Source organism: Pseudophryne corroboree, chromosome 4 (assembly GCF_028390025.1).
Source record: "Pseudophryne corroboree isolate aPseCor3 chromosome 4, aPseCor3.hap2, whole genome shotgun sequence".
In the NCBI taxonomy this organism is placed as follows: domain Eukaryota; kingdom Metazoa; phylum Chordata; class Amphibia; order Anura; family Myobatrachidae; genus Pseudophryne; species Pseudophryne corroboree.
In genome coordinates, this window is record NC_086447.1 from 799,639,616 (window position 1) to 799,666,778 (window position 27,163).

General features: G+C 46.2%; 1 long non-coding RNA gene across 2 annotated transcripts in view; it reads left to right on the forward strand.

Moving 5' to 3' along the window:
* Nucleotides 1-374: 374 nt before the first annotated feature.
* The window catches only part of LOC134911791 (uncharacterized), a 32,257-nt gene continuing 5,468 nt past the window's right edge, over nt 375-27,163 (forward strand). The window contains exons 1-3 of one of the 2 annotated variants that reach the window (XR_010176843.1): nt 375-579; nt 3,488-3,562; nt 4,773-4,987. This is a non-coding gene — a long non-coding RNA (uncharacterized LOC134911791). Of the gene's footprint in view, nt 580-3,487; nt 3,563-4,772; nt 4,988-27,163 lie in introns of those variants that run through there. The other variant, XR_010176842.1, reaches the window with a different exon arrangement.

The following is a 27,163-nucleotide window of genomic DNA, read 5'->3' on the forward strand; positions in this document are numbered from 1 at the left end:
TGCTCTGATACTGCGTCTCTGAATTCTGGGAGGCGGAAAGTAAAATCGTCAGTGTGCAGCTGCGCACATCTGTCTGTTGTAGTCCTGCTCATATATGTTGTATCGTAGCTCTTATCAAGGTTGTAAATAAAGGAATAAGTATAGGAATAAATACAGGTGTTGGGTGCTGTGATCTGCACCCAACACCTGTATTTATTCCTATACCAGAATTCAGAGACGCAGTATCAGAGCACCACGGCGGCGTCTCGGGCACGCATGCGCAGCAGAAGCGGGCGCGCATGCGCACTGACAAATTGTAGTTCCCACTTGTAGTTCTGGAACCTGACATCAAAAGCCACGCGAGATCTGAAATCTCGCGCATGCGCAGTAGCGCTACGCGCGCGATTGATGAGCGCGATCCATTTCGGACATTGTGACCTAATTCTTAGTAAATATAAGGTGTGGGGATGCAGAGCAGACCACTATTGACCCCTGAGGAAGTCCCAGAGATGATCTAAGGGACGAAACGCGTTGGGCACATACCGGCACTCCGCTCCTATCTAAGGAAATAACAGATAAGCCTAAATGCACTTTTAAACTGTACGAGTCCATCTGTATGTCTTTTTGTCGTTTTATGTATTATTAAATGCTTTTTAAATAATACTGCACTATCAGAGGCCTTTCCTTCCCATATGGGACTTTTTTAAAGGTATATAGGTCTGATGACGGAATGATGGCAGCATCCTTTTAATCTACTGCAACCCTAGATGTAAGTGCCTCATATAAATATATACCTTTCATTTAAACACTGAGCTATATGGTGATGCACCCCTAAGAAATGGTATATAAGCACATTACCTAAGGAAAAAGGGAATCAGCACACTGCCAGTAATAAAACTCATTTTTATTCATATGCTTTTTAATAAGCACTCACAGCACTTTTCTTTGCACATACTCACTTTATTGCTAATTTTGCACAAAAATAGCACTAAGTCACTTCTCTAAGAGCAGTACATTGACACACTGTTTTCTGCATATACGTACAAACTCCACACCAACGCTTGGACGGATGGGAATGGAGAGTCAGTACGAATAAAGAACATCCAGATGCAAAGACTTTTTTAACAAAGCGAATACTCTACATATGTCTGGTACGCATATTCTTATTACCACTTAAGGATTTACAACGGTTTATTCACAAACACTGAAGGCGCAACTGATTTATCACTAGAACATATATATATATATATATATATATACGTGTGTGTGTGTGTGTGTGTGTGTGTGTGTGTGTGTGTGTGTGTGTGTGCTTTTTATAATGTGTGGGTGGGTGCATGTCAGAGCTACTTACTGAGGGCATCTGCTCCAATCCACTGCCTCCTCTTCTAGATACTTGTTTTTCGATGTCCGAGCCTTCAAATCTGCAGACATGTAAAAGTACAGAATCCTATGAATGTATGAACCCTAGCACTATGTCAAGTCGGGCCAATATAATACTGTATGTCCGAGTCGTTACCACCAGGAGAGACATTTCTGCATTGCATGGATAGCCATGCAATTTCGTTAGGTGTTCCTGGGAGGTGATTGGATAGTGGTTGATGGTGGTAGACGTGTCATAAGACGCAGTTCTATTGGCACTGGCAGCCATGATCCAATGGACATTCTGAGCACCAAAGGGATTCTATAATGTCTAATGGTGCAACCGATGTTTAATCGATGGCCCGTCTTCATGCATACATCAACAGATTTGCATTACAGCTGGTGGACGTCACATAAGGGCGTCCACCGACTGTGGCATTAGCATAAAGACGTAGTAGCAGCTGCTGCAGCTACTGCAAATCCACCCACCTCCAAATCAGGCTCAAAGGGATATTCAGTTACCCCCGAAGAGACATCGGGAGTAAAAACCCCAGATGCTTCTTCGGGTGCTGCGGTTGGGCTATTTGATTTAGTCGGTCGGTAAAAAGTGCATTTTCACCCGAAAACACACAGGTTCAGTGAAACCTGTGTGTTTACGGGTAAAATAGCCTCGTTTTCGGACAAAAACGGGGCTGTTATTAGGGATTTTGCTTTGCCTGCTGGAGGCAGGTGAAACAAAATCCCAGATAAGCCGCGGCATGCGCCGGCTTATCATGGCTAATTAGATAGCTCCCGGCGGCGATACAGCACACCCGACAGCAAGTCAGGGTAATTGAATATCCCTTTCAGTATTAATATAACCCCACCCCACCACCCAGATAACAGTAATATACCCCCATAATATTAATACACCCCATCCTCTTAACGGGTGTAGTATGGTATGCCGGCGGCCGGGCTCCCGGCGACCAGCATACCGGCCCCGGGAGCCCGACCGCCGGCATACCGACAGTTTTATTCTCCCTCCAGGGGGGTCGTGGACCCCCACGAGGGAGAAAAAGTGTCGGTATGTCGGCTGTCGGGATTCCGGCGCCAGTATACTGTGCGCCGGGATCCCGACTGTCGGCATACTGAAGACCACCCTTCTTAACATAACCCCCACTTACAACATTAATACAACCCCAGACTGCATTAATATAGCCCCCTACACTTCCCCATATACTTACCTTGGTAGGAAGTAGGCTGCCTGGTCTAAGACTCTCAGCAGACTGCGGAGCTGGAGCTCATGGGGAGAAGGCTAGACAGTCACAGATAGGGTAGAAGAGAGGAGGAGAGGGAAGGGGTGAAGACTAGAGCAGGATAAGCAAAGACATAGGGATAGAGGAGAGATGGGGGCGGGGCTACACGGAGCATAGGGTGCGGAGTCTCAGCGGGGGGGAGTGAGTAGAGACATCCTCACCGCAGCCCATTGGTGGCAGTGGGAGGTGACCAGTTCAGCAGCTGTGACTGGCTGCTGCACTGAGTTCTGGCCCTGATGACAGCAGCAATGCAGCAGCAGAAGCTGCGTGATCTTGGAGCTAAAGTGAAAGATTCCTACGGGTCGTCCAGGGGGCCCATGAGATTTGGGGGGCCCAGGGTAACGTACCCACTGGACTCCTCCCTTAATCCGGCTCTGCACAGGTCCACCTGTGTGCCTTTCGGTGTGCCTGAATTAGGCCCAGTGTCTCCTGGAGTCTTATCCGTAGAGGATTTCCCAGCAGTCCTGCAGTGCTCTTCAGCCACATCTAATAATCACCCATTTTGTAAAACTCCTTCGGTGTTCTTCAGCCACGTCTAACAATCATCCATTCTGCAAAACCCATTCAGTGTTCTTCAGCCACGTCTAATAATCAACCATTCTGCAAAACTCCTTCAGAGTTCTTCAGTCACGACAATTAACTATCCAACGTACAAACTCTTTCAGTATTCACTAGCCATATCAGACAATCATTTATTATATGGACTATTTCAATAACTCTGCCCATGAATACCCTGTTTCCTAATTTTTTTGAATTCCTCATCTTTTTAAAAAAAATATTTATTCTTATGTCTTTTCATTAATAAAAGCATAAGAGAAAAAACTACATTTGTCCTCCTCGTTTTCTCTTCGCAGAGGTATGCACTTCTACCGCTAGCACACATCCAGCGGATTCACAAACTCTACCGGCTGTGATGGATTTAGATTAAGGTGGGTTATTTTGTTTCTGTGCAGGGTAAATACTAACTTTTTTATTTTTACACTGCAATTTATATTTCAGTTTGAACAAACCTGCTCAGTGAAACTACGCCATTGGTGAGCAGGAATTGCTAGCTATTAAGTTGGCTGTTGAAGAGTGGAGATATTTGTTAGAAGGAGCTTAACATCCTATTGCATTTTTCATCGATCATAATAATCTGTTCTATGTTATATCTGCCCCACCTGCACTGCACATGGTTTTGTTGATTAGAGAGCAATTTTGCTGCTGCGATCAGGTCTGTATTAGGCCCTACAGTATGTCCCGTATTGTATTTATACACCCAATTAAGAGTATGTTCTTCCTTTGTATCTGCCTTGTGTTCAAGCGCTTCACTACGGGAAAACTGATCAACCTTGGGCCTTGCTTTCTTAAGTGTATGGCCAGCATATCCACATGTTCTAAACTTACTGGTAATTTCTGCCAATGTTGTTTCCAATTGCTCAGCCTCGCTTACAATACTCTTTGCTCTAAAAAATTGCGAGAACGGCAATCCATTGATTGTTGCTTGAGGATGAAAGCTATCTGCTTGCAGTAGAGTACTTCTATCAGTTAGTTTACTATACAGTTCTGTGGATTCACTTTGATCTTCACATCTAAAAAAGCTATCTCCTCCACACTAGCTGCATATGTAAAATTGATAGGACAATCCTACAAATTCATTTGTTTAATAATTTCTTCAAAAGCCTCAAAGCTCCCCCTCCAAAACAATAGTACGTCATCTATATAACGTTTGTGGAGGATGATTTGGTCTCTCACCTCTCCGTTGAAAAATAACTCCTTTTCCCATGTATGAGTTCGCATATGTCGGAGCCACATGCGAACCCATTGCACAACCAGAACACTGCTGAAAGTACTGTCCATTAAAATCAAAATAATTCCGTATCAACACTAATTCCAACAGAGTAAGAACGAAACCAATCTCCGGTCCCCTATACAGCTCGTTATCTACAAGCAACTTACTAGCTGCCAATAAACCTTCTTCGTGTGGAATATTGGTATACAAGCTGGTAATATCCATGGTGCATAACCAGATGTTATTTGGTAATTCACCCAATGCTTTCAATTGTATTAACAAATTGTTGTGTCTTTCAAATACGTATTACCAGCTTGTATACACGGTTGCATGTACAAATCCAAAACTGTTGATACGCTACTATATAGGGAATCCCTAGCCAACGCAGACCTGTCATGACGGGGGGAGAGAGCTCTTGATTGGTTACCAGAATGAATGAATACTGATTCAGCTCTCGGATCCAGAAGTATCCGTGACCATGCCAGTAAGCCAAATTATATTGTCGGGACCGGAGAACTCAGCTGTGCACACAGCGGGACCTGCACCTACTACACCAGACAACACAGACAGCATTCCATCTATTTCAGGTATTTTCCACTATATTACTTTACTCTCATCGGCTTGGTCTCTGCAGGAGTCAGACACCATTTAACTGACAGCAGATACAGCTTTTTACACTCAGAACTAGGGCTAATATGGCACTCTCATTCTTCCTCTTCTGCACGGACATTGGAAGCAAGAGGGAGAAAAGTAGAAGCCGGCCCCACGTAACACTGGGTCTGTTCCTAATATTCTCACTATACCACTTACTATTTTAACTACAGTAGAAGGTGTGGAAACACTCATTCTATGTTCAATGCTTCGCAGCAGATATTGAACAGCGCTCATCCAGCCCTTAAGCTTAAGATAAATATTGGTGTGTGTCCCCCATATGTAGATAAATATATGTATGTATGCATGCGTATGTATATATATATATATATATATATATATATAAACCAGCGGACGGCACTCCATGGACTTATATAAAAGACTTCACAACATGATGTTGTTGTGAAGTCTTTTATATACAGTAAGACCAAGGAGTGTCGTCCGCTCATTTTTGTATGCTCTACTTCTTCTGGCACCCTGGCATCAGTTATGTGTTGAACGGGAGTGCCTGCCTTTTCGGTAACTATATATATATATATATATATATATATATATATATATAGTCATTTGTAAAGGAGGGCACTCACCAATTGTTTTGTAAAAAAGTCGATGTAGTTTTAATTATCAGATCATCAAGTCGACGTTTCGATCACATCCAAGTGATCTTTGTCAAGACATCACATAATGTTGTAAACAACAGGACACCACAAGCAGCATGTCCAACCAGTTCACATATACAGCTATTTATACCCCTGCTAATTGAGCACACCTAAGACACACCCACTGCCACTCATTGTATAGGGCCAGAAACTAAACTATAATAAAGCTCATCTGTAGATAGAAATCATTCATAGAATTGACAACAATAAATGCTGGTGAACCCATCAGGGCCAAACACGCCACCCACAGTGCTGTATAAACATAACAAAAACAACTAAATCATACAACCGGAAGTGCTCGTGCGTTCCAACAGCCATGGAACGCACACGCCGAACGGAAGTATAACACGGGGCGGAAGTGACGTCCCGTTGCCATAGAGACTATAGAAATAACAGAGGACATCAGGAACGGCCTAGCCACCAGCGGCAGTGCCGCCCCCTGATAACGTTGTCATCGAGACAACAGACGCCCACTGGCCAACAGGAAAACATATGATTGAAGTTTGATTATAAACACAGGCTAGCCAAACGGCGCATGCCAGATCTAAACTTAGTACATGTAGTGTCAGAGGGGTTTCCGATGTCTCATCCAGCAGGGGAAACAGTTCCTACACATAATTATCATATATCACACTACAAATATGTATCAATAAAACCGTGACCTTTATTATTAAAAATGGAGACTGGATAGTCTAAAGCGTACCATGGCCGACTGGTGGAAAAAGTGGCACCACCCCTATCGGTGATGTCAGTTACACCAGTCTAGCCATATGCACACAAGACTAGCCAGGCATAATTAAACACTAGGGGGGAAATTTACTAAGCTCCCGATTTTGACCGAGATGCCGTTTTTTCATCAAAGTGTCATCTCGGTAATTTACTAAACACTAATCACGGCAGAGATGAGGGCATTCGTAATTTTTTGCAAGTCCAAGTAAAAAATTACGAATGAATACACCATCGGTCAAAACGCGGCTGTTTAAGTATGAATCTCGGTCATTTACTAAGAAGTGCAAAGCAAAAAACAAACAAACACTGCCGTGAAAAATTACAACTCGGAAAAAAGTGCTAAAAAAAAACAGACCTTTTTTTTATATTCGTGATTGGATAGGCATGCACGGACCCATGAGATCCGTGCATGTATATCAGTGGGAAGGGGTGGGAAAGTGCTTATTTTTGAAAAAAAAATTGCGTGGGGTCCCCCCTCCTAAGCATAACCAGCCTCGGGCTCTTTGAGCCGATCCTGGTTGCAGAAATATGGGGGAAAAAATGACAGGGGTTCCCCCATATTTAAGCAACCAGCATCGGGCTCTGCGCCTGGTCCTGGTCCGAAAAATACGGGGGACAAAAAGAGTAGGGGTCCCCCGTATTTTTAAAACCAGCACCGGGCTCCACTAGCTGGACAGATAATGCCACAGCCGGGGGTCACTTTTATATAGTGCCCTGCGGCCGTGGCATCAAAAATCCAACTAGTCACTCCTGGCCGGGGTACCCTGGGGGAGTGGGGACCCCTTCAATCAAGGGGTCCCCCCCCCCCCAGCCACCCAAGGGCCAGGGGTGAAGCCCGAGGCTGTCCCCCCCCATCCAATGGGCTGCGGATGGGGAGGCTGATAGCCTTTGTTATAAAAGAAAAGATATTGTTTTTAGTAGCAGTACTACAAGGCCCAGCAAGCCTCCCCCGCATGCTGGTACTTGGAGAACCACAAGTACCAGCATGCGACGGAAAAACGGGCCCGCTGGTACCTGTAGTACTACTACTAAAAAAATACCCCAAAAAAGACAAGACACACACACCGTGAAAGTATAATTTTATTACATACATACACACATACATACATACTTACCTTAAGTTCCCACGCAGGTCGGTCCTCTTCTCCAGTAGAATCCAAGGGGTACCTGTTGAAGAAATTATACTCACGAGATCCAGGGGTCCAGGCTCCTCGGGAAATCCAGGGGTAATCCACGTACTTGAAAAAAATAACAAAACGGTGTCCCGACCACGAACTGAAAGGGGACCCATGTTTGCACATGGGTCACCTTTCCACGAATGCCAGAAACCCACTTTGACTTCTGTCTAAGTGGGTTTCTTCAGCCAATCAGGGAGCGCCACGTTGTAGCACTCTCCTGATCAGCTGTGTGCTCCTGTCCTCACTGACAGGCAGCACACGGCAGTGTTACAATGTAGCGCCTATGCGCTACATTGTAACCAATGATGGGAACTTTCTGCCCTGTGGTTGACCTAAAGTGACGTCACCGCTGAGCAAGAAAGTTCCCAGCATTGGTTACAATGGAGCGCATAGGCGCTACATTGTAACACTGCCGTGTGCTGCCTGTCAGTTAGGACAGGAGCACACAGCCGATCAGGAGAGTGCTACAACGTGGCACTCCCTGATTGGCTGAAGAAACCCACTTAGACATCAGTCAGAGTGGGTTTCTGGCAGTCGGGAAAAGGGGATCCATGTGCAAACATGGGTCCCCTTTCAGTTCGTGGTCGGGACACCGTTTTGTTATTTTTTTCAAGTACGTGGATTACCCCTGGATTTCCCGAGGAGCCTGGACCCCTGGATCTCGTGAGTATAATTTCTTCAACAGGTACCCCTTGGATTCTACTGGAGAAGAGGACCGACCTGCGTGGGAACTTAAGGTAAGTATGTATGTATGTGTGTATGTATGTATGTAATAAAATTATACTTTCACGGTGTGTGTGTCTTGTCTTTTTTTGGGTATTTTTTTAGTAGTAGTACTACAGGTACCAGCGGGCCCGTTTTTCCGTCGCATGCTGGTACTTGTGGTTCTCCAAGTACCAGCATGCGGGGGAGGCTTGCTGGGCCTTGTAGTACTGCTACTAAAAACAATATCTTTTCTTTTACAACAAAGGCTATCAGCCTCCCCATCCGCAGCCCATTGGATGGGGGGGGACAGCCTCGGGCTTCACCCCTGGCCCTTGGGTGGCTGGGGGGGGGGGACCCCTTGATTGAAGGGGTCCCCACTCCCCCAGGGTACCCCGGCCAGGAGTGACTAGTTGGATTTTTGATGCCACGGCCGCAGGGCACTATATAAAAGTGACCCCCGGCTGTGGCATTATCTGTCCAGCTAGTGGAGCCCGGTGCTGGTTTTAAAAATACGGGGGACCCCTACTCTTTTTGTCCCCCGTATTTTTGGGACCAGGACCAGGCGCAGAGCCCGATGCTGGTTGCTTAAATATGGGGGAACCCCTGTCATTTTTTTTCCCATATTTCGGCAACCAGGATCGGCTCAAAGAGCCCGAGGTTGGTTATGCTTAGGAGGGGGGACCCCACGCAATTTTTTTTTAAAATTTTACAGTGTTTAATTAAAAAAAATAAAAAAATAGAACCCCAGCACGGATCACACAGATCCGGCCGAGATTAATTGTAAAAAAGTCGGCAGTGTTTTGCTAATCACTGCCGTAAAAAACACAAAAAAAACACGAATGACATCGACATCGGAAGAAAAGAAAAACCCGAATACGACAGCTTAGTAAATCCATCGTAACAAATTAAAAAAGTTGCAGTTTTACACTTTCGATGTCATTCGTGATTGAACTTTGACCTGAAACGGGAAAATACGAATCTTAGTAAATTTACCCCTAGAAATGACCTAAACTAAATAGAACAACAACATTCCCAAAAAGAAAAAACAAAACAAAAAAACAAGAAAAAAATGGAAAGACTCTGCTGTTGGTACTGAAAAAGACAAAAAAAAAATTTTTTTAAATTATAGGAAAATTCCATATGGGTTAGCTTCATTAAGTCCTTGAGGAGTAGTAGTCCCTAATTCAAAGATCCACCTTGATTCACGTTGTTTAAGTCTCAATTCCCTGCCGCCACCACGAATAGAAAAGGGAATATGATCGATCAGCATGCATTTAAGGCTGGATATGGAGTGTTTTTGTTGCAGCCAGTGTTTTGCTACTGGCTTGTCTGTTTTGTTTGTTTCCAGTGCCTGACGGATGGAATAAAGGTGGTTGGCCATCCGTTCACGAAAGCAACGCATCGTTAACCCAACATAATACAGTCCACATGGACAAATAATTATGTAAATAACAAAATCAGACATGCAAGATAACTTATGTTTGATGGGGATCCTTTATCCATTATGTGGATGTGCGAACGAGGAACCACTGGTCATTGACCTGCAAGTGGTGCAGTCTGGACAACGGAAGCAACCAGTTTTTCTCACCGTCAACCAGGTTGTGTTGATTTTTTGAGGTTGTAAAGTTGGACGCATCAGCAGTTGCCGTAGATTTGGTCCTCTGCGGTATGAGTGCATAGGAGGTCTGTGGCTTAAACCTTCCAATTTGGCATCCGTTGCAACTATCGGCCAATGTTTTTTAATGGCCTTTTCCGCAATTCTTGCATTGGTATCAAAAGTTGAGGTGAATATTAGTCTGCTTGTGTCCAATGTCAACGATGACTTCTCAACACTATTGTTGAATTTCACTTTAGCTTTCTTAAGGCATCTGGAGACAACTAATGGTGAGTACCCTCTATCCAGGAACCTTTCGGACATTTCTGTCAATTGGTGCTCTGCAATCTCTGGAGAGGAGTTATTGCGCAGCACACATAAGAATTGGGAAATTGGCATGCTTTCTTTTAGATTCTCGGGATGGTGGCTGGTGGCAAACAATAATGTGTTGCGATCAGTTTGTTTGCGGAATAGGGTGGATCCTAAATGATTATGCTCCCTAAAAATCGTTACATCCAAGAAATTCATTGAGTCATGGTCAACTTGGTACGTGAACCGAATGGGACTATCAATTGAGTTGAGGTACTGGACCATGTCACAGAATTCACTAGTGGTACCCTTCCATAAAATAAAAATGTCGTCAATATAACGCCCAAAATAGGCAAGTTTATCACCAAATTTTGGGACAATATATGTGTTTTCATATTCATACATGAATAGGTTCGCGTAGGACGGCGCCAGGTTGGAGCCCATGGTGGTCCCCGTGCTCTGAATGAAAAACTCATTACCATAGCAGAAATGGTTCTTGCTAAGAACCAACTCAGCTAGTGCCAACAGAAACTCAACAGGGGGGCCGACATGTGCACCCTGCCCCAGCACCATCCGAAGCGAACCCAAACCAGCAGAGTGGGGAATCACTGTGTAAAGTGAATTGACATTTAATGAGGCCAACAAGATTCCCATTTGGGAAATTTTGTGTAGAAAATCCCCAGTATCTCTGATATAACTCGACATGCCACTAACAAAGGGTTGCAGGAAACTGTCAACAAACTTTGCAATTGGTTGCAGGATTGAATCTCTCGCTGAGATGATGGGGCGACCCGGGGGCACATCTAGCGATTTATGGATTTTCGGGAGCATAAAGAGAATTGGACACACAGGGTGATCGACCGTAAGATAGGCAGCAATTTTGTCATCAATCCACCCATTTTGGAATCCCATAGTAATGGTAGCATCAACCACTTTTTTAATGTCAGGCATAGGGTTAGAGGTCACTTTCTGATATGTCAAGCCATCTGACAACTGGCTTGACATAGGAACTGATTCCCCTGCTGGATGAGACATCGGACACCCCTCTGACGCTACATGTACTAAGTTTAGATCTGGCATGCGCCGTTTGGCTAGCCTCTGTTTATAATCAAACTTCAATCATATGTTTTCCCGTTGGCCAGTGGGCGTCTGTTGTCTCGATTACAACGTTATCAGGGGGCGGCACTGCCGCTGGTGGCTAGGCCGTTCCTGATGTCCTCTGTTATTTCTATAGTCTTTATGGCAACGGGACGTCACTTCCGCCCCGTGTTATACTTCCATTCGGCGTGTGCGTTCCATGGCTGTTGGAACGCACGAGCACTTCCGGTTGTATGATTTAGTTGTTTTTTAAATGTTTATACAGCACTGTGGGTGGCGTGTTTGGCCCTTATGGGTTCACCAGCAATTATTGTTGTCAATTCTATGAATGATTTCTATCTACAGATGAGCTTTATTATAGTTTTATTTCTGGCCCTATACAATGAATGGCAGTGGGTGTGTCTTAGGTGTGCTCAATTAGCAGGGGTATAAATAGCTGTATATGTAAACTGGTTGGACATGCTGCTTGTGGTGTCCTGTTTACAACATTATGTGATGTCTTGACAAAGATCACTTGGATGTGATCGAAACGTCGACTTGATGATCTGATAATTAAAACTACATCGACTTTTTTACAAAACAATTGGTAAGTGCCCTCCTTTACAAATGACTGTCTATTGGAATTAATCGTTCCTTGGAGTGGAGCACCATCTCATGTGGACTTTGATGGGCAGATCAGTGTGGATACTTTCTGGCTTTAATATATATATATATATATATATATATATATAGGTGTGTGTGTGTGTGTGTGTGTGTGTGTGTGTGTGTGTGTGTATTTGTGTCTATGGAGTGTTCTGAAAAAAATGCATATACTGTATATATACTGTACATTTCATTGTCTCTTATTTTAAATCACACGTTTCTTAGCGATCATACCCAGGATTGGAACCCATGACCTGTTACACTTCACTGATGGAGCTATTTGCTCCTGTACAGGAAGCATGAGAATTCTTACTATATGAAGTTATGTCTAATTGTCAGAGAAGTAAATTCATATAGCTAGAATTCTATTATTTCCTATACAGGAGCAAACAGCTTCATCAGTAAGGTGTCTGCTTACAGTGTAATAGGTTGTGATTTCTAATCCTGGGGATGACACTTGTAAAATGTGTATCTACAGTGTAATAAAAAGAATGTGAATTGTAAGGTGCAGGGACCAGTGAGGAAGTTGGCCACTGAAGAGATAGCAGCAGCTATCAATTAACTTAATTCAATGGTGTCACAGAATGGGAGGAGAGATGCCCCCTTTCAAAGCAGGATCCCGGCGGCAGATGACTCCGTTGCCTCCCAGAGTTATGCCTGACACATATGAGGGACACAACTATGGTAAATGTCTTTAAGTGTCTGGTTATTCTGGGATTTAAATAGAACATTTTTTTTAAATATTAGGTATGAATTCTGTTCTTGTATGTTTTGCTTTCCACATATGAGATTTATGCTGTTACGCTGCTATATAAGGTCTATGACCAGGGAATTTTTATTTTTTTTTAGAAAAGTTTTATTGGTTGATTTACAGTAATATACATAAACGGTGTGTTTCATAGGTCTAAAAAAACATTATAGCACTAAAACGTACACAACAAAGAAATAACAATAATCAAGTAACTAAATCCTTTTTTTTTAAGTGAGACGACAAAAATAGTGCAAGAAAAGAAAAGTCCTCTAGGTCTATGGTGTGGCCAACCAGCCCAGGGGAGTGAGAGAATGGGAAGAATAGAGAAAGGAAAAGGAAGAAACAAGATTGTGGGCAAAAGTGGAAGTAGGTAAAAGAGGAGGGGGGACCGAGTGGCGGGATCCGGGCAGCCAACATAAATATAAGGGTGCGTAGCTTAATTAGCTACAGAATGGGGAGGGGGCATTTTGAGAAGTGAGCCATGGTGCCCAGATTTTATTGAACGCCCTGGCAGATTGTCTAATGACACTGGTTATATATTCCATCTTATAAATGTACCAAATGTAAGTGACAACGGATTGTAGGGATGGTGGGGAGGGCAACCTCCAGGCCTTCGCAATTTGACATGTTGTGGCAGTAGCCACATGGCGTAATAACTTGTTCTGATGCGTAGTTAAATTCGGAAGGTCTAGAGGCAGCAGAAAGTATTTAGGGTCCAGGGGGATTGGGGTGGAAAATAGGGATGAAAGAAGTCGGACAACTTCTTTCCATAAAGGTACTAACTTCGGGCAGGTCCACCAAATATGCATGTATGTCCCCTCAGAAGCACAACCCCTCCAACAGCCGTCTGTAACATCAGGGAACATCGCCTTCAAACGAGAAGGTACATAATACCAACGATATACCAGTTTATACACATTTTCCTTTATCCTAACACAGATAGAGCTAGAGGACTCATTGCTCCATATTTCACCCCATTCCTCCTCATCCAAAGTGACACCCAAATCCCTCTCCCAGGCCAATTCTCTGTGATCTCTGGGAGTAGCAGAGCCCTGCAATAGCAAAGATTAGAGATCTGATATAAGACCTTTCGTAGAAGAGCGTCGCAAACATATACTTTCAAGAGTGGTGAGAGGCCTAGAAGAGAGAGTGGTATGAACCCCGGAGTGAAAGTGTCCAAGTTGGAGGTAGCGGAAAAATTCACTGTGAGGGAGAGAGTATTGTGTCTGAACCTGGGTAAACGAAGGAAAGGGTGTACTAGAGGTAATGTAGTTAAGAAAGGCAATGTTTCCCTGTTTCCAAAGTGAGAAAGCAGATTTAACCATTCCCGGAGGGAAGGCAGGGTTGTGGAACAGAGGTATGAGGGGGGATGGGTTAGGGGCCAATTGATGTTTCCTCACAACAAGATCCCAAATGTATAAAGAACGGGCCACCACTGGGTGAGATGAGGTGGCACGAGGGCGGGCGGTTCTCGGAAGCCACAAGAGGGAAGAGAGTGTGGAGAGTCCCAGCTCACCGGCTTCAATAGCTATCCACACCTTGTCCACCCCCGGGCCACACCACTGGACACAGGATGCCATCTGGGCTGCGTGGTAATAGTATTTAAAATTGGGTATGCCTAGACCTCCGCCCCATGAAGGCCGTTGTAGCAGCGAAAGTTTAATTCTAGGATGTTTATTGGCCCAAATAAAGCGGGAAGTTTGATGCTGCAAGAAATTAAAAACGTAGGGGGGAATATAGATCGGGAGCATCTGGAAAAGATAAGTAAGTCTGGGAAGAACATTCATCTTTACAGAATTGGCACGTCCAATCCACGAAATGAAATTGGAGGACCAAGTTTGGAGATCAGAGCGAATTCGGTCCAAAAGACGTGGGAAATTCGCCTGAAAGAGTTGGTGGTGTCTGTGGGTTAGATAAATACCTAAGTATTTGATTTTTCAGTTATGCCAGGAAAATGGAAATATTGATTCAAGTTGCGACCTAGACCGCAGGGGTAATGTCAAAATCGAGTACTTCTGTTTTAGTAGCGTTAATCTTATAACCCGAGTATTGCGAATAGAGGTCAATCTCAGAGAGGAGAGGAGAGAGTGACGATGTCGGGTTTGAAAGAGAAACCAGCACATCGTCAGCATAAAGTGCAATTTTGTGTTCCATGCGGCCGATTCGAATCCCCGTAATATTCGGATTGAGACGAACCCTGGCCGCTAAAGGCTCCATAAAAAGGGCAAAAATCAAGGGCGAGAGCGGCATCCCTGTCGGATACCATTAGATATCTCAAAGCATGAGGAAGTGACCCCATTGACAGAGACCCGCGCTGAGGAGTTGCGATACAGTGCTGAGACACCATCATAAAACTTACCAGAAAAGCCCATGCGTTGGAAGACCGAGAAGGCGAAAGGCCACGAAATGCGATCAAACGCCTTCTCCGCATCCAGGGCTAGCAACAGGGAAGAGGACTTCTGTTGGTGAATAGAATGGATAACATCAATGGCCCTTCTGGTGTTATCGGAGGCCTGTCGGCCTGGAATAAATCCAACCTGATCAGTGCAGAGAGAAGGGGGGCCAATCTCAAGGCTAGGATTTTTCCATAAATTTTCAAATCAACATTTAGCAATGAGATGGGCCTATAGTTACCGCATTGAGTGGGGTCTCTGTCAGGCTTAGGGATCACAACAATATCAGCTTGAGTAGTTGCCGGAGCAAAGGATGCACCCCCCAAGATCTGGTTAAAGAGGGCGGTAAGATGAGGGGCTAATATTTTAGCAAAGTGTTTATAGTAGTGTGCCGTGAAACCGTCAGGGCCAGGAGCGGCTGAGGACCGCATGGATTTCACTGCTGTTAACGTCTCCTCTACTGAGATATCCTGATTTAGTGTGTCTAATTGAGCTGCGGATATGCCCGGCAGAGGGGTTGAGGACAGGTAGGAACGTAACCTCTTCGGATCAAGGAAAGCGGAATGCATCGGGGTCGTCAAGTTATAAAGAGAGCTATAGTAGTCCTTAAACTCATCAACCATTTGTTTAGGGTCGTAAGTAGGCCTACCCAGAGTTCGGGAATACAATTTGTCAATTGCGCCAGTCGCCTGTTTACGTCGCAGTTTATTCGCCAGCAGGGAATCTAACTTGTCCGCCTTGTCATAGAATTTCTGATTTAATTTCCGCAGAATTAGAGCCGCACGTCGGGATAAAAGTGCGTTCAGTTGGCCTTGTAAGTTAGTGATTTGTGCAAGTAAGGCAGGGCAGGGAGTTAATTTATGCTGGGTGGTTAGGGTAGCTATTTGAGATTCCAACAAGTGTATCTCCTGCGTCGCTTTCTTGCGCAGCGAGGAGGTCCGTGCCATAAGCAGCCCTCTCAAGGTGGCCTTATGAGCCTCCCAAATTATACTAGAAGAGATATCAGGCGTGGTATTCTCAGTAAAATATTGTTCTATCGCCATTTGTATTTTCGCGGAGACTGACGAGTTAAGCAACAGGGATTCATCAAATCGCCATTTGCGAACAGAGTGTGCGGAATGATGCAGATCCATGAGAATGTAAACACCGGAATGGTCAGTCCAAGTGAAAGGGGTTATTCCCGCGTCAGTAATTCTAGAGGCAATGGAGGACGAGATATGTAACATATCAATCCGGGTGTAGTGTTGATGCGGGGCTGAATAGTGGGTATAGTCTCTGGCTACAGAGTGGCCGAGACGCCACGAGTCCCGCAGATCGTGAAACTTAAGGGAGGCTGCAAGTATGTGTGAAGCTCTAGAGGCAAGGGGGGGACCAGTCCTATCTAAACTGGGGTCAAGAATGGTGTTAAAATCCCCACCCAACACAATGTGGCCCTGTGCAACCTTGCCAATGTGACGGAAAAGGGAATGGAAAAACTGAGGCTGATCCTGATTAGGAGCGTATATAGAGATAAGTGTCAGGACTTCAGAGCGGAGAGTACCAATAACCATCAAGTACCGACCGTCTGGGTCCGCCACAGTTTTGCTGTGTGTGAATGGAACGTGGCGATTAATTAAAATTGCAACCCCATGTTTCTTACAATCTGCTGAAGCAAAAAAAGTTTGTGTAAATTGCCTACCGCGGAGTTGTGTATGGGAGTCCGTAAGGTGGGTTTCCTGAAGAAAAACTACGTCAGCTTTCTCACTTCTACAGGCGCCCAAGAGCACCGTCCGTTTTTTGGGGGAGTTGAGGCCATTTACATTAACAGATAATATCTTTAGGGGCATGGTGGCCTAAGTAACAACATCTCATAGAGAGCCATAAAAATGGGGGCACAAAAACAAAGGCCTCCCGGGACCCAACTACACATAAAGGAATAAGGGCAAGTAGAATGGATACCCAGAACCCACCACAAGGACGAGGGGAAAAAAGGGGAATGAGAGAAAAGAAGGCCACAGAAGGAGAGTAAAGAAGAGCAAGAAGAGAGGAAAAAAAAACCCCATTAGGGCAAAAACCCTGTAGCAATGGGGCCCGTAACAGGACCGCCAAACTAAAGAAAAACATAGTCAATATAGTAATCAAAGCAGGGAGCATGGGGGTAGTGGCACGAACCACCATATCAGGCTGTGCGGCCTGACCGAGAATAAAATGGCCGAGGCCAAAAAAGTATAACATACGAAGATAAAATCTGTGTCAGGAGGGGAAGGGAGGGGAAGGGAGGGAGGAGGGGAAGAAAAGAAAAAAAAAGGAGGGGGGGGTGGTGGGGGGGGGGGGACCGGGAAGGAAGGACAGGTAAGAGGGGCATCAAGGGGAGTAGTATAGCAATAAGATGTGGTCCAAATAATAGGATAGGCATCATTGTAAAGCGCAACGGAATATGCTGCGCTATATAAGAAACTGCTAATATTAGCACCAAACCGTAAAACGACCGGTTATCTTGTGGCCACGAACCTGAATGCAAAATGTACAATAAAAAACATAACAAGTGGAACATTCAAAGAACCATCATAGATAGTGCCTGAGATAAACCAGGGGGACCAGGAAGCAGGGACCAGGTCAACCCGCTCCGTGGAAGGCCCCCGTTACCAAAAAACAAACAAACAACTATTGTTATTGGATATAGAACATTAAAGGCAAAATATCAATCAACATATAAAGAGAAACAAAGGAGGTCCAAGGAACCAGGGAGGTTAGTCCAGACCAGGGGGAACCTCCAGCAAACTGGTACAATAGCTTAGTGAAACCAATAGTAGAGAAGAGGGCAGGCAATCAGGGTGCTTGGGTAGAAGCCTAGTAATCGGTTGGAGGTCCCGTCTTTTCTGGATGGTCGAGGGCGCCAAGTCCTGGTAAATCTGCAATTGCATGCCCCGGAAGACTATATCAGAGGAATCCCGGACGGAAGCCATTATTTTTTCCTTCGCGCGGTAATAATGGAGACGGGCTATAATGTCCCGAGGGGGTTGTGACGTTGAAGGTTTGGCCCGCAGGGCCCTATGTGCCCTATCAAAGAGGCAATCCTCATCAGATAATTCTGGGATTAAATGCTGGAAAAGGTCTTTCAAGAAGGAGGGCAACGTAGAGCTCTGGACTGATTCCGCCACATTACGTTTGCGCAAATTATTGCGACGGGACCGATTCTCTCGGTCCTCTTGGCGCTCCTTCAGGGTCTCAACCCAGTGGCAAACGCAGGATTTTCATGGGGGCGTTTCCGTACTTGTGTGTGTGTTTGTAATTGAGCAGCCAGCACACTGCACAAGCTGTGTATGTATATATATATATATATATATATATATATACACACACACACACACACACACACACACACACACATACACACACACACACACACACACACATATATATATATATATTATATATATATATATATATATATATATACATACACACACACACACATACATACATACATACATACATATACACACACACAGAACATCTGTACATAGACATACACACACATACTGTACACAGCATACATGCATACACAGTTTACATGCACACATCATACACACACACACAGAGTATACATACATACTAACACAGTATACATGCAAACATACACATACATAGTATGCATGCACACAGCATACACACACACACTGTACATACATAGTATACATGCACACAACATGCATACATACATACATACATACATACATACATACACACACACACAATACATGCACACAGCATACTATGCATACACACACAGTATACATGCACACACAGTACACATGCATACAGCATATATACATAGTTACACAAACACACACTACACATACATTATTACACACACACTATACATTTACATAACAATACACACACATCCATTAACAGTAAACAAAACCCCCTCCTCACCTTATACTACTCACAAACTACAGTGGGAGCCGAAGACAGCAGCCACTGCCTCACGTAGCTCTGTCTCATGGCCCCTTGAACTGCCTGAGAGGAGCTGCGCTTCCGCTGCAGCTCCCCCTACAGGCAGCCAGCAGCGGCAGCAGCCAGGTTCTCACTGTCACTCGGACAGTGTAAGGAGGAGGGAGATGCTTTATAAGCTTCTCCTCGTTTAAAAAAAAAACGGATGGCAGCGCCGATGGATTGGAGGGCAGGGGGGGTTTCTAGGTACTCAGAAACCCCCCCTGCGTGCGCGTATGCAACCTCAGCATGGAGCCTCGAGAGTTCGTGGTCTAGACGTTGTTGCGAGCGACATAAGTCGTCAGTCTTCATCTCCAAGGCATCCGTACGATTTCCAAGCGAGGCAATCTCCGTTTTGAAATCCAAGACAGCTTTGGACAGTTCTTGCTTAAAGGCTGTTTGCACGCCTTCCAGGAGGCCGGACATCACTGCCTGAATCTGAGGGTCAATACCCAACACCGAGGAGCGTGGTGACGAAGGGGACTCCGGGGAGTTCGCCATATTCTGGGGACCCTTAGCCTTGCTGCCAAAAAAGTTTGCGGAGGCCTGGGGAGCCTTCTTGTTCCTTTGTGACATAATGGATGCCAGCCGGGGAGAAAGCTATCTTCTTCAGTAAAGTTGCAATAGAGAGGGGGGAGGAGTGGTGGGGTAGAGAATAGGAATTGACACAGGTGGGTTATGAGGCGGTCAGGCCGACCATGGGGTGTTATTCATCCAGAGACCATCGCAGCCGCGAGAAACACCAGGGCCAGACTGTATAGGCAGGAAAGACAATATCGTAGCCGTGGGTAACAGTGACCACTGGAGGGGGTCAGTGTATCAAAAATGGTTCAGCAGAATCCAAGCAGGGGCGTTATATCAGAGTAAAGACAAGGATACAGCTGTTGTGCCCCTTAGTAGAGGGTAACGGCTATTCGTGGACCCTCAGCAGTGGCTCCAGAAGCGGCCCATCACCAGAGACCACGGCTTCACCGGCAAGGGTAGGCCCCGGTCCGCGGACTGGAGCCAGCAGGTCCCACTGCTCCCCATACAGCAGACAGGTCAGCAGAAGGGGCTGCGGTGGCTGGGTGAGAGAACTGGGAGATCGGATGTGCAGGGAAAGGTGAGGTCAGAGCCACCTTAGCTGGAACTCAATTAAGCATGTACCTCACGATTAGGCAGTCACGAGGCTGTGCTTTTCAGCTCACTTGAGGGGTGCCAGCAGGAAGGTAGGGGCAGTGGACTAGGCAGCAGAGGGCACAGCTTCAAATTCAGCAGGTGCTGCATGGTCCTCACGGCTGCAGAGCAGGGCGAGTGTAGCGCCAGTCGCAAGATGGCCGCCACCCGTCAGCATCCAGCGCTTCTCCCGCGATTCCCCCAGCCCTCGGCCGCCGGCAGACCAGGAGAGTCAGCAGGTCGAGGGTGCAGGAGATGGGGGCCGGGACCCGGGAGTGCAAAAGAGCCGCGGCGCGGGCGGAGCAGGCCTCAGAAACCAAGCGTCGCCAACCGCAAGATGGTCGCCGTCCGCCGGGGAGATGTACACCGACCTTGTCCACCCGCGAGTTCCCAAGCCTCCGGCCGCCTGCAGGGCAGTGGGGTCCGCTGGGCGAGGGGTGAAGAGTGGAGACCAGGAGGAAGGGGGGTCCACGATGCAGGTTGAGCTGAGCTCGGGAGGGAACTTCCACGGCGGTCTCCACCCGGAATCCAGGTCCCGGCTTCTATGCTGGAGGTAGGCCGCAATCCGCAGGGGCATTTCCGTTAATTGTGGCATTTTCCTGAAGTGGGAGCAGGCCTTGATGATGTCAATGCCCGGCCTCGCCCCCTGAAGATCCCTGCAGCGTCTCCTCTCCGGGCTTCTCCCAGAGAGGATAAAAGATAAGTAGGCAAGTATGCAATTGACCAATTGCTCCCAAACACTGGAAAACAGACAAAAATGTTCATTCCAACAAATTGGTTAAATCCATTTTATTTAACCAATTTATCTGAATTTATCTGAACAACCATTGTCTGGATTTTGGGAGCAAATGGTTGATTGTCATTTGTTCCCAGACATTATCAAATTTTCGTTATAACCAGCCAGATTGGACAGATAATCCAAATAGTGTGTATCCAGCTTTGACACTTTTCTTAGAGGCTGATAGTATCTACTATACAGGATACATCATACATTTATTAGTGTATTACTGTTGAAATAACCCTCTTAACCTTTTAAGTTTGGAGTCAACCTTAAATTAGGTGTTGTATGTGGACATTTTAATGTAATAAAATATAATTTGTTTTTAACAGTTATATTATAGATGTGACCCCATAAAAAAGTTTCTTATTTCTCCTGTAGCTATGAGTTTGTCTCTTAAACTCCGTGTGAGCACCGCCAAAACTGATATATTATAAATAACGTACCAGGTTCTGCCCACAGTATTCCCAGTATTCACTTTCTCATATGCTGGCTTTTCATTATCTCAGGGACGCAACTAGGGGGTGCCTCCCCTTCTCCTCTCAGCCCCATGTGGCTACCTTCTGCCGGTTCCCAGAACCCCCGCCGCAGGTCCCAGCTCCCCAACTCCACCAATGTGGACTCCTGGGAAACCCCACTTCAGCAACTAGAACATTAATGAATGTGGCCGAGTCGGGGGCGATGATGACGGACTCTCCAGCTGATTGGTCCAGCCATAGCCACACCCCCTTTCATTTCCCAAATACTGGTCCGTGGCCGCTCACACACTGAGCCTGTGTACAGTATGTGTACGTGATGTCTGCTCCCAGCCCAGCTTCCCAGCGCCTCCCCCATCTCACCAGGCAGCTCCACCGGAGTAGGACAGGGCGAGAGGAAGCAGCAGCAGCCAATCATCAGTATGGGCACTGAGGTGAGGTCTGTATGCACCAGGAAAGCTGCTGCCTCCCAAAGTGCGGTACTAGGTCCCGGCTGGCATGCTGGGCTTTGTAGTCCTATAGCAGTTGGCCAGCCAGAGTCCCCCGCACCCCTCCTTGTGTGTGTGATACAGTGATTGCATATCTAAATTCAGGTATATAACACCAGCAGTATGATCTATGTTTCTGAGAAATACATGGAAATATATCATTTCAAAAACATGACAGTATATCACTACATATACTGTATCTGAAGTGCATGTTCATTTTCATGTGTTCCTACCCATTTTCCCAGAGAATGTGTGCTGGATGCACCCTGATGGTGCCATACCTCCCAACTGTCCCGATTTTCGCGGGACAGTCCCGTTTTTTGGGGACTGTCACGCTGTCCCATCCGTGGGCCACAGTGTCCCGTGGTGTGTGTGGGGGGGGGGGCAGTTGGGAGGCTCTGCGCATGAGCACAACGTCTATTCACTGGAGTCAGAGGGAGAGGGGGCATGCCAGCGGCTCACAAAGCGCTGGGCATGACCCCTCAGTGACGAAAAGGGGTCGTGGCTCGCGATCGCGGGTCCTCCCGTGAAGCCACGCCCATTTTCATAGACCATGCCACCTTTTCGGGAGCGCGCTCGGCGAAGCCGCGCGTGTGTCCTTCTTCAAGCCGAGTCAAATTTGGGAGGTATGTGGTGCTGGTTGTCACTTTGCCAGCCGTTTATTACTGTGTTTTTGACTCTGTTCCAAAGCTGTGTTTTACAAGCACTGTCTTAGGTTGCATGCATTATGGTATAGGCTATCGATCTTGGATCAATTATTTTGTGTATTTTGCTGTTTGTGGGTTGGATTCTCTGGCTGTTTCAGTCCGGTGCTACAAGTGGCAGTGAATGTAAACAATACGGGCCGAATGTAATTACTCCCGAGTTTAGCGGCTGTGCCGGATGCCAGCTGAACTCGGACATTTTTTTAAAGGGGTATTCACTTACAAGGCATGGTTTTTCCTTGTAAGTGATTGCCCCTTTTAAAAAACGTCAGAGATCGGCCATATTAGAAATGTTGTGTTTTTTTTTTAAATCAATCTTATTTCTACTACGCCCAATTGTGTGTGTTTGTATGCGGTGGTGGTGGTGGTGGTGGTGAAGGGGGGGGGCACATATAACTACCGTGCTCTGGGTGCCAGATATCCTAGTTTTGGCCCTGATTATCTTATTATCTTTTGCACCTGTGCAGAGATACTATTCCCAAAATAGTTACAAATGTCTCATACTTCACCAGAGCCATATACAGTTATATGCAGCTATTGGCCTAAGGGAATAAGATACATACATATTTAACAGACATATACCGCTATTGGCTTAAGGGAATAATATGCACATATATACAATACTCCTACACACCTAGGGATCTATTTAGTAAATATAATTTTGGGCTTACCCAAAATAGTTACAACTGTCTCTTACTCCTCAAGAGGGGTGGTCTTCTGTATGCCGAATGTCGGGATACCGGCGCACAGTATACCGGCGCCGGAATCCCGACACCCGGCATACCGACAACTATTCTCCCTCGTGGGGGTCCACGACCCCCCTGGAGGGAGAATAAAATAGTGTGGCGCGCGTAGCGCGCCACCATGCCCGCAGCGTGGCGAGCGCAGCGTGGCGAGCGCAGCGTGGCGAGCGCAGCGTGGCGAGCGCAGCGAGCCCGCAAGGGGCTCCTTTGCGCTCGCCACGCTGTCGGTATGCCGGCGGTCGGGCTCCCGGCGCCGGTATGCTGGTCGCCGGGAGCCCGAGCGCCGGCATACCGTACGATACCCCTCAAGAGCCATACACAGTATATTATAGTTCTATACAGCTAGTGGCCTAAGGGAATACAATATATATATAAATATATATATATATATATATATATTGTGACAAGAACACTGGGATAGTGTTTGAGGGCAGGTATATTTGTCCCAGGTTCTTGTCTTACATGTTTTAGAAAATGTTAACTTCTAGGAAAAATGCTTTTTGTTTTGTCTGAACCTTTTCAGTTTGCTGTAAAAGCTGGGTAAAGGCTCTGAGAGAGAGATAAGGCGAGTTCTAGACATTGGGCCCAGTTCGGGTCTTTGGCCTCACAGAGGGCTAATCAGGGTTTCAGCTGTGTAAGAGTGATATAGTGCTTCTAACCTGATTAGTATGGGCAGACTGCCTGGGAAGGCTGCAGGATCTGTGTGTGAGAGACACGCTTTCTGATGCAAGTAAGCTATACAGTATGTACTGAAGAACTCTGTGTTTTGTTTAGTGACAGTTAGGAACATCTTATGTTTAGTTAGTGCCGGACAGGCAAGGTATTTTTATTTTGGGGTTTGTTTTATTTTCTGTTTCAATAAAACTGGCCGGGGTCAGTTGTACCAGAAACTGGACTTGTGTTGTTCCTCAGCTGCTGCGTGCTGCCATATTCCCCAGGAAAAGGCACCTTGCACCCCTACAGTGTTACAACTTGGTGGAGAATGCGAGCAGGCCGTTCTGCGCATAAGTGAAAGCAGCAGCTTTGTGAGGCCTGCAGAAAACGGTGGTTTATGCAGATACAGCCCAGTGTGAAGTTACTGAGACTCACCCCTGAGGGTTTGATATATGTCCTGGGTGAAAGCAGCTGCAAAGCCGCCTGAAAAATCTGTTGACATGGAGGATCTGCTTAAAGCCTTGCTGCAAGCTACAGCGGCTCAGCAGGAGGCCAACCGACAGCAGCAGGTGGCAATGGAGGAAAATTGGAGACTACAGCGTCAGGATAGAGAGGCCTTAGCAGAAGTGGTGCAGAGACTTGCAGCTCGGGTTGGAGATGTGGCCGTCAGTGCTCCAACCAGCTCTAGTTCTATACGAGCCAGTCACTTCCTGCAGAAAATGACAGAGGCTGATGATGTGGAGGCCTATCTGACCACGTTTGAAAGGACTGCCGAGCGTGAGAACTGGCCGAAAGCACAGTGGGCCAGTCTGCTGGCACCTTTCCTGTCAGGTGAGCCCCAAAAAGCTTACTTTGATTTAAGCCCTGCTGAGGCTCGGGACTATGATAAACTAAAGACTGAGATCCTGACCCGCCTGGGAGTCACGCTGTCAGTACGAGCGCAACGGGTGCACCGTTGGCTGTACGCCATGGAGAAGCCTCCGCGCTCCCAGATGCACGACCTTATTCAGCTAACAAAAAAATGGCTGCAGCCAGAGACATTAACTGGTCCCCAGATGGTGGAAAGAGTCGTCATGGACCGCTACTTGAGATCTTTGCCCATGGTCCTGCGCAAGTGGGTGAGCCATGGAAACCCGGGTACTGCTGACCAATTAGTGGACATGGTAGAGAGGTATTTGGCAGCAGAGGAACTACTGATGACCACCCAGCAACCCATAGATCCTCGACAGCGCCCTTCAGTAAAGACTGGTAAGACTGTTCCGTGGGAAAACGTTGCTGGGCGGTTAAGAGAACGCAAGGCTGGAGAGACTGTAAACACTGGCCCTGGAAACAGGCCAATGGGGCTAGAACGGTCTATGCTGCCCAAATGGGTTGATAATCGTGTGGTTAAATGTTTTAGGTGTGGTATGCCAGGTCATGTTATTGCCAATTGCCCAGTCACGCAAGAACCCATGCAATGTGATGCTGCCTTTGAATGTCGCAGAATGTCTTTCTTTGCTAGGTTAGCCTGTACTGTGGTACCTTCACCTGAGCTGGAAAAACAAATGTGTGATGTGTTCTTAGAAGGTAACCGGGTAGAGGCCTTGCTAGATTCAGGAAGTTTAGTTACCCTCGTGAAAGCTGGGTTAGTGAACCCCTTAAAGGTCCAGCAAATACCTATTGGGGTAACTTGCATACATGGGGATACCCAATATTATGCCACTGCTGAGGTGAATATAGAAACTTGTTGTGGGTCAGCAATGGTTAAAGTGGGACTGGTCCCTACCTTGGTGCATGAGGCCATAATAGGGAGGGATTTTCCTCATTTTTGGAAACTGTGGGAATCACGGTTATCAACAGATGTGAGAAGTAAAAAGCCAGTTGATAATACCGGTGATTTTTTGGATGTACGTGGGTCTTCGGAACTTTCTGGCCCTTTGCCTTTTGCTAGTTTGGCTGGGGAAGTGACAGATGGGGAGTCCAGTGAGGACCCTCTTGCCGGGAACAGAGACATAGTAGTTAGAACTGAAAGCGTGCCTGACCTGGAGGTAAAGAAGGATCTGTTTGCGTCTGAACAGTTAAAGGATCCTACCTTAATAAAGGCTAGAGAGAATGTTAAGATTGTTAATGGGGAACCTGTGGTACCAGGTGACAGGGTTACGTATCCCCACATGGCCATCTGTAATGAGCTCTTGTACCACATTGTCAAAAGGGGTGAGGATGTGGTGGAACAGCTGGTAGTTCCCCAGCCTTATCGGAGAACGGTACTAGATTTAGCTCATAGTCACGTTACCGCAGGACATTTAGGGGCAGAAAAAAACACTGAAAGAGTTTTACAAAGGTTCTTTTGGCCAGGGGTTTATAAAGAAGTGTCTGAATATTGTTCTTCCTGTCCTGAATGCCAGTATCATGCCCCTAGACCCCATTTCAGGAGCCCACTAGTTCCCATGCCTATTATAGAGGTCCCGTTTGACAGAATAGCCATGGATCTCGTGGGGCCCTTGTTAAAGTCTGCTCGGGGCCATCAGTATATCCTGGTAATTATGGACTATGCCACTCGATATCCTGAGGCTGTCCCTTTACGCACTATCACAACCAAGGCGATAGCTAGGGAGCTGGTGCAGGTATTTAGTAGAGTGGGAATACCAAAAGAAATTTTGACTGACCAAGGTACTCCATTTATGTCAAGGATCATGAAAGAATTGTGCAAGTTATTTAAGGTCACTCACCTCAGGACGTCCATCTACCATCCCCAAACTGACGGGTTGGTGGAAAGGTTTAATAAAACATTAAAAAGTATGTTAAAAAAGGTTGTTGAGAGAGATGGGAAAAACTGGGATTGTTTGTTGCCCTACTTGTTAATGGCCATCAGAGAAGTTCCTCAGTCCTCTACGGGGTTTTCTCCATTTGATTTGTTGTATGGTAGACACCCCAGAGGGCTGTTGGATGTTGCCAAAGAGACGTGGGAAGGACAGCCCACTCCTTATAGAAGCGTTATTGAGCATGTAACACAAATGCAGGATAGGATTGCAGCCGTGGTACCTGTTGTCAGAGAGCACATGGAACAGGCCCAAAGTGCTCAACAGAGGGTCTATAAC